This window comes from Bufo gargarizans, chromosome 4, assembly GCF_014858855.1.
Source record: "Bufo gargarizans isolate SCDJY-AF-19 chromosome 4, ASM1485885v1, whole genome shotgun sequence".
Lineage (NCBI taxonomy): Eukaryota > Metazoa > Chordata > Amphibia > Anura > Bufonidae > Bufo > Bufo gargarizans.
In genome coordinates, this window is record NC_058083.1 from 411,064,272 (window position 1) to 411,073,874 (window position 9,603).

Here is a 9,603-nt window from a genome sequence, read left to right on the forward strand (position 1 = left end):
AGAACATCTTCAAAAACAGCAGGTTTTGTGGAATGTTCAGAATATGCAGTTATTAGTACCTCCCTACCAAAAGGATGGAAGGAAGGACAGCTGGTAAACCGACAACATGGTCATGGATGCATAACACCCACTGTTGTGCATGAAGAGCGGAGACTAGTTGTCTAGTTTGATCCCACAGGAGAACTACTGTAGTATATATTATATTAAATAGTGTAAAGTCTTTATGATCTCCCTATCTACAGTTAGAGTATGGTTTCTACGTACATATTGTAGCACTCCAAGAGAACCTCCTTATCATCACTGGTATACTTGAAGGGTATCATGGAAGTAAAGCTTTGTGATGCTTACAGGATGTCTGTGAATTTGTTACCATTTTGGATGGTATTAATAAATAATAGACATAGGGGCAAATGCAAGATTTTTCAAGTAGAATTGCCAAATGTGTTGGTGCCCACAACAGAGTTATCAAAATCCTCCTAATATTACAGACTTTGACAACGTTCATCTTAAATTACATCACACATTTTAGATTGGGTAGTTAAGGGGTTAGTGATAACATTCATGTGAAACTCCTGGTGTTCTAAAGTGATTTATCTAATATCTCTGGTGAAATAAAGGAAATAGTATTTATATATAGTATACATTCTAATCTTGTGTGGTTATTGTTTAAAGTAGTTTTCCAGGACCCAGAAGGACCCATCAACTCACCTAAATTAATCGTAACTTGCATGCAGAAAAAAAGTATCCATTAGACACAACTTCATCCGATCTGCATTCATTCCAATGGGGCCGCAAAAGATGCAGACAGCACTCTGTGTTCTGTCTGCATTCTTTTGTATGTTCCGCCGGCCTTCAAAAAAAAGATACATGTTATATTCTTGTTTGTTTTGCAGACAAGGATAGGACATTTCTACAGGAGCTTAAAAAATGGCAGCAAGCCACGGCCGGGATCCATATTTTGTGGATATGTGGTTTGCAGACTGCAAAACACATACGTATGGTTGCACAGTATGCATGAGGCCTTATACTTACTGTCTCTAAAGTGCATGGATTGGCCACACTGGAACCCAACATGTGATGTGCCTTTTTTTGGGGTCCTACATTCGCTGAAATAATATCCTTCAGTATAAATACTAGGTTTCTGGTTTGGTATATGGATGGGCACATTACTTCCATAGCCCAAGATGCAGGAGGAGTTTGCGCATGCGCCTGGGAGATGAATAGTCTTGACCGTTTCCATAACACTTCCCTTATACATGACCATCCATAGACCAGACCAAAAACCTGGTATTCTGACTGGTATTCTGTAGGATTTCCAAACAGAGACAGATCATGCTACCAGGTTCCAACTTTTCTCACTTTTACACTATATTCACTACTTTTCTGTGGCCAGGAGGGATAAGAGGCCTTTGCAGCAGTACATGATTAAGATTACTTATGCCAGACAACTGCCATGAATTAAACCTGGAATCAGTCTTACCTATTGCGATGTGCCACAGTTTTTACGAGGTACATTAAAAAGTCCCTCCTAATAATTTTGTGGCATTTTATGCCGGCGGACTTTACATAAAACAGGTAAATGTCCCCAAAATATTCAAATAAGTGCAGATGTCTCACAACAGGAGAGGAGGGATTTATTAAATGCCCTACACCAGTTTTATGGCATAAAAAAGTAGAAAAGAGTAGAATCCCAAATTTGCACAAAAATTGACAACTTTTTGTAAAAAGAGGGCCAGACATTGGTGGTGGGGCCTGCGCAGCTGACACATTTCAGTTCATTACGCATATTATAGACAGAGCTCTGCAGTAAGCATGTTATATACACTCAGCAGTGCTGTACACATATTATACACACATAGCTCTGAAGCACACACCATATACATGCACACAAACACATTATATATACACGCACACAGCACTGCTGCATGCACAGCTGACACATTACATAGCTCTGATGCAAATGCGCTATTATCTATAATAAAAACTCGCATTTATGTACACTAACACCTACTGCCCACTGACGCCCCTGAAGAAGCGCGAGAGCGAAACCCGGCTCGGGCGTTGCTGTGCATGCGGTTTTAAGACTTTGATGTGCTTTTAACAAGGATGTGTTTGTAAGTAGAATAAACCCTTTTTATATTTACGGAGTCTGGCAATACTTCACCATTGTGGCTAATCCTTGATGCCTATAGGAGAGTCTGGAAGAGGAAAGACGCTTTCCTGGGGAGCTGGATGGTGTTTTCAATGTCCGATGAAAAATAGCCCGTTGTGATTGAGGGGAGATTCATATTGGTGTACAGCAGCGCGGTCTGTTTGACTTTATCACTGCACACTCTTGCTGATCTGGCTCTTCTGACTCATGATATCATCAAATGTTTTTAAGGCACAGTTAGTTAGAGCCTTCATCTCCTATCCTGTAACTTGGGGACCTTCAATATGGAGAGGGCAGTGTTTCGGACAGTCCTCTCCATGATCATTCAGCCTCCATACATGCCTGCACTTATCACATAGATCGGTGAGCGGAAGAGAGAGACAGCGTGCAGACACACAGCACTGTCACTGAGGCAGCAAAATGCGGTATGAGCGCCCTGCCAGATGATTCAGGAAGCAGTCGGGGAGATCTGTCACTGCTGGGCCACCCTGACTGGAATACACTGACACTTTTTCCAAAAAACTTCTTGCTGAAAAGGTGCATCTTATTGTCCAAAAAATATGGCAGACATATAGGGACATTTATCAAACTAGTGTAAAGTAAAACTGGCTCAGTTTCCAATAGAAACCAATCAGATCCCACCTTTCATTTTACAAAGGAGCTGTCAAAAAAGAGAGGTGGAATCTGATCGGTTGCTATGGCTAACTAAGCCAGTTCTACTTTAGATCAGTTGGATAAATGGTCCCAATTATAAAAAAAAAAAATTGAACCAGTCTTACTATCAAATTTTGTAGCTGTATTGTTTTGCCTTCATACAAATATTATCATTGACAAAAAATTTTATGAAAAACAAAAAATATGTTTATTTTCTTAAGTGCATTAGGGCCCCGACACATGTGGTGATATGCGAACCTCAGATAAAAATCCAAACCATCAACGTGATGCATAAAAAAACAAAACGCCAGAAACCCCATAAAACACCACCTAATTTACAAAAAAAAAGCCAGTAGCCAAATAAATAAATAAATGCCTGTGTGGCCTGTGTTTCATATTTCCCATAGCCTTTTTAAGCTAACATTTTTTAACCATTTGTATGGCATGGGACATCTTTTTATTGAGCTGGAATACTCCTTTTAAGAGATAGTTTATAATCTAAAGAGCTACACAAATAATTTAATTTTGGTGGTTATTGGAAATGTAATTTTTAGACATTCATCAATGAATCAAATGGATACAAGTTTTGTACTGTATATAACTTAATTACATTGAACATATGCTGTTAGTCAGATGTGATATTAATGATAGTCATACAGTATATGGTGCTAAGTGGTGATATATATCATATTAGTAAATAGAATACAAGCTTCAAACATCACATTAGGAGGTACATTCTTTACTATTTATTTTCAGGCCACTCCGAGCCTTCAAATGTTTGTGCAGATTCATTGTGATTAGTCACTTATCCAATGTACTGTCCACAACTGAGATGCTAAATTGTATTGTGGTGTGGTGGTTTCCAGTTTGCTCAAGACCCTCCAGCTCTCGGCTGCGAGTCTTCTAAATAGCATGCCAGGTGACCCACTGTACAATGGCCATTGCTCTGTAGGCCCCACATTGCTCACTCCTAATTTCATCTCACCTGCAACTAACAATGAAACACCTGTCATCCCTACCCTCTGAGGAAGAGAATACCCAGAAGTCAACTTCTGGAGCTACACGTATGCCAAAATTGAAGTTCCTTGGTGGAATTTAAAGAACAGTGTTGTGTTGCTACAATTTAGGACAAGTCACAAAGTAGGGGACTATATCTCGCTTATCTGTGGGATTGAAATTGGTTAGTGGTGGTCCTCTGTGCCAAGGGAAGTTGGCCAGCCTAAGAATCAAAGACTCAGACAACTTTGCTGTGTAATGGATTCTCTGCCAATCGTAGCTTTAGCCTGGGTGAGTCTATCCCCTCCCTTACAAATTAGAAGCATTTATTAAAGCAACCAATTAGTATAATGGAAAAATACATCTAGGCATTATGTATAAGCACATGAATCAAAATACCTCAAAAGGTCCCTTTCATGCAGTATCAAAGTTACTTAACAATGGCCCCTCTGTATAATTATAATATATAATGCCCCCTCTGTATAATATATAATGGTCCTTATGTATAATTATTATATATAATGGCCCCCCTGTATAATTATTATACAGATGAAACTCGAAAAATTTGAATATTGTAAAAAGTTCATTTATTTCAGTAATGCAACGTAAAAGGTGAAACTAACATATGAGAGACTCATTACATGCAAAGCGAGATATTTCAAGCCTTTATTTGTTATAATTTGGAGGATTATGGTTTACAGCTTATGAAACCCCAAAGTCACAATCTCAGGTACCCTTTGCTCGGGGCGTATGGATTAATTAGCTGACTAGAGTGTGACACTTTGAGCCTAGAATATGATCCTTTTCACAAAATTCTAATTTTAAAGCTACATTAATGCAACTCCTTATAATTTGCATTACTGAAATAAATGGACTTTTGCATGATATTCTAATTTTTCGAGTTTCACCTGTATATAATGGCCTCTCTCTATAATATATAATGGCCCCCCTGTATAATTATTATATATAATGGCCCTTCTGTATAATTATTATATATAATGGCCTCTTTGTATAATATATAATGCCCCTGTATAATTATAATATATAATGGCCCCCTGTATAACTATAATATATAATGGCCCCTCTGTATAATTATTATATATAATGACCCCCCCATTATCATTATTAGTGTTGAGCCGAATATTCGAATAGCGAATTTTAATTGCGAATATCAGCACTTCGAGAATATCGAATATATCGCTATACATTCGGAAAATCGAATATTCATATTTTTTTTTACACAGTACACATCAGGTGATCATCCCTCCCTTCTTCAGTCTTGTAGGCCAATGAGAAGGCTTTGTCACAGCTTAGCAATATCCCTAGCAACCAATAGAAAAGTTTCCTACCCCTTACTATTGCTGAAAATTCGCAAGCACAAATATATTGGAGCACTCTATCTGCATATAAAGCTATTCTAATGTTCTGCCGTGCCAACCATTTCCTCAAGTCTCAGGAAACTAATACCAGCTTGAAAAATTTTGCATAAGTGTATTTCGCACACATTACACGAATATTACATTGACGATTTTTGCAATGAAGAATATAATCTTGAAATTTCGAATTTGCAAATATATGACGAATCACTAATTATTATAATATATAATAGCCCCCTCTGTATTATTAGGATATATAATGGCCCATTATGTATCCTAATATTACAGAGGGGCCATTATATATAGTAATAATAACTAATAATAAAAGTTTGCAGAGATGAGACGCAGCTGAAAGAAGGTGTCATGGCAATCTTATCTTCGAATGACCTTATAAGAGCAAGTTGTTAACTGTATAAAAGAAAAAACAAGGCGCACCATAGGGTAAAAACGTTTGGGAATTTAGAGTAAACTCCAATTTTGGAGGCTCACCTTATAGGGTTGTGCAAATGTAGGCACAATGCTATTGAAGACTTGTCGGAGATATATTCAATCCCCAATTTGGGAGGTAGGTATGCAGCCACAGATGCAGATGTCCTCAGATGAGCTTGCCAAGGCCCACATAGAGGATTAGTAGAAAGTAGAAAGAGAGGAGCATCCCTCGGCGCAAGGAACCAACCAGATGCGGATGATGAATCTTCAGATATATTTATTGCAACCACACAACGCGTTTCGGAGATAGAATCCCCTTCATCAGGTGAAAAATTGCATCTCCGAATGAAGACGTTGAGGAAAGTCTACATCACAGGAGATGTCACTGGATAGATGAGGTATGTGGTGCTGTACTATACTGTATATTTTGTAGTGATGCATGTAATGTCCAAACACATATTTGTTTCACGGTAGTGTTGGGGGGTGGATTGAGAATATAGCCCACCCTGCTGCATCTTGGCCCCAGACTTCAGGTCACACTGTGCTTGTTCTGAATTCTGGGGCCTCTCACACATCTACTACATTATCTGTACTCAGAGAGTTATCACTACATTGTCTGTGGTGTTACATAGGACTGCTACATTATCTGTAAAAAGGGGCATGCCCACAGGTTGGGGGGGGGGGCTCAATGCATGGCTTGCCCCGGGTGCTGGCAACCCACGCTATGCCACTGTGTGCACCTGGCGGTTTAGTGACCATAGCTTTTTTATTTGTTTGACTACAAAAATAATTTTTGCGATTATTTTTATGTGACACTTAGGAGCTTTTATTATAATGTTTTTTTTTAGTTTTTTTTTCTTTTTTTAGGTTTAATTTGGAGGAAAACTGGCAATTATTAATAAAAAGTTTTTTTTTATTATAGCTTTTTATTTCTTAAATATTAAAAAGGACACAAAAATTAATTATTGCAATGGGTTACCTATTTCATGACAATCATTTTCATATATAACATTATATAGGTTTGAGAGAACGGTGCGACTATGGTGATGGTTTCTGTTAGCGACAGCATTTTTTATATATATTTTTTTAAATGTATTTGTCTTTTTTATTATTCTTTTTTGCTTATATTAGAATTTTTTCTTGGCACATAATCTGTCCCCCAGGAGGTCATTAAAAGACCTTTGGAGGACATCAACTTTTTTTTTTTTTTCACTGTTTCCACTGTAACTGGGGCATCAGGGGAAAACAGACCCCTGAGGGGGAATGACACACAGGCAGAGCAGATCAGGGTCTCCTTAGACCCTGCAGTTCTGCTCCTGCCCCTGCTCTAGACATCCCCGGTGGTCACGTGACCGCCGGGACTAACAGAGGAAGCGGCTCTCCTGCTTCCTTCCCCTTGCGCTCGTGCAGCACTGTCCTCCTGCAGACACAGGAGAAGACAGAAGCGGTAATAAACCGCTGCTGCGTCTGTCAGATTGCAGGAGCAGGAGCTTTAATTCCAGTGCTGATCAGCACGAGTATATAGTTGCTAGCTGCACAGGGCATGTGCAAATAGCATGTATATAGCCGTATGGCAGTCAGGAAGGGGTTAATGCATATACTAAAATATTGCAGACTTCACCAGTTCCTCTTTCCTTGCAGTCTGTAATAATCATATTCTTCATGACTCATAGGTAGATGTGACATTAGCCAAACAGACATCTAAGTATGAAGACAAGTACAATTGCCATAATTCATGTTCATTAGCCACTTAATTTCTTTCACAGTTGCAAACTCAGGGACATATTCAGATAGTTTCCCTTAATGTAGAGTATCCAAGGCTTACCAGTAGGCCAGGAACTCCGAAAGAGACAATTTATTGCTCTTCAAACTGAAAAAAGGAAGCTGGTCAGACCAGCTTGATGCTCAACACAAAGAGATGATGGAGATTCTAGGCAGATTTTAGAAGATTTTTAAATCTGATCAGGATATCTCCAAATATATCACAGACCACTGATCTATACAGGGAGTGCAGAATTATTAGGCAAGTTGTATTTTTGAGGATTAATTTTATTATTGAACAACAACCATGTTCTCAATGAACCCAAAAAACTAATTAATATCAAAGCTGAATATTTTTGGAAGTAGTTTTTAGTTTGTTTTTAGTTTTAGCTATTTTAGGGGGATATCTGTGTGTGCAGGTGACTATTACTGTGCATAATTATTAGGCAACTTAACAAAAAACAAATATATACCCATTTCAATTATTTATTTTTACCAGTGAAACCAATATATCATCTCAACATTCACAAATATACATTTCTGACATTCAAAAACAAAACAAAAACAAATCAGTGACCAATATAGCCACCTTTCTTTGCAAGGACACTCAAAAGCCTGCCATCCATGGATTCTGTCAGTGTTTTGATCTGTTCACCATCAACATTGCGTGCAGCAGCAACCACAGCCTCCCAGACACTGTTCAGAGAGGTGTACTGTTTTCCCTCCTTGTAAATCTCACATTTGATGATGGACCACAGGTTCTCAGTGGGGTTCAGATCAGGTGAACAAGGAGGCCATGTCATTAGTTTTTCTTCTTTTATACCCTTTCTTGCCAGCCACGCTGTGGAGTACTTGGACGCGTGTGATAGAGCATTGTCCTGCATGAAAATTATTTTTTCTTGAAGGATGCAGACTTCTTCCTGTACCACTGCTTGAAGAAGGTGTCTTCCAGAAACTGGCAGTAGGACTGGGAGTTGAGCTTGACTCCATCCTCAACCCGAAAAGGCCCCACAAGCTCATCTTTGATGATACCAGCCCAAACCAGTACTCCACCTCCACCTTGCTGGCATCTGAGTCGGACTGGAGCTCTCTGCCCTTTACCAATCCAGCCACGGGCCCATCCATCTGGCCCATCAAGACTCACTCTCATTTCATCAGTCCATAAAACCTTAGAAAAATCAGTCTTGAGATATTTCTTGGCCCAGTCTTGACGTTTCAGCTTGTGTGTCTTGTTCAGTGGTGGTCGTCTTTCAGCCTTTCTTACCTTGGCCATGTCTCTGAGTATTGCACACCTTGTGCTTTTGGGCACTCCAGTGATGTTGCAGCTCTGAAATGTGGCATCTTGGCAGCTGCACGCTTGACTTTTCTCAGTTCATGGGCAGTTATTTTGCGCCTTGGTTTTTCCACACGCTTCTTGCGACCCTGTTGACTATTTTGAATGAAACGCTTGATTGTTCGATGATCACGCTTCAGAAGCTTTGCAATTTTAAGAGTGCTGCATCCCTCTGCAAGATATCTCACTATTTTTGACTTTTCTGAGCCTGTCAAGTCCTTCTTTTGACCCATTTTGCCAAAGGAAAGGAAGTTGCCTAATAATTATGCACACCTGATATAGGGTGTTGATGTCATTAGACCACACCCCTTCTCATTACAGAGATGCACATCACCTAATATGCTTAATTGGTAGTAGGCTTTCGAGCCTATACAGCTTGGAGTAAGACAACATGCATAAAGAGGATGGTGTGGTCAAAATATTAATTTGCCTAATAATTCTGCACTCCCTGTAGAGGGGCCAATAATATTCAGACCAGATTTCTTTTTTATAGAAGGTACAGTACCTGGCTGTAAGGAAAGATCCCAGGTACATACAGGTGAAACTCGAAAAAGGGGGTTACCTGTATAGGTATGGAAAAAGTGGCATCTATAGTTTTATCAGAACTGATAAAACATTTATGGGCATTAGAACTCATGAGGTAAGAGAATTTATAAACTACTAAACACATGTCATTGTATATGTTATAACCTGCCTATGCCAACTAACTATGTTGACAATTTTGGAACTCTATTAGGGCTACTGCATTTTCAAAGTGCATTAATGAAAAATATGGCAGCAGAATTGAGTGACTTTGGTTCCAAGCTCTTTTCTAATTGATCCACAAAAGAAGGAATGGTAGTCAGGACAGTTGTGTACTGGATAAACAGATCTGCTCAACCAGAGCACAGAGGCTTAATGAT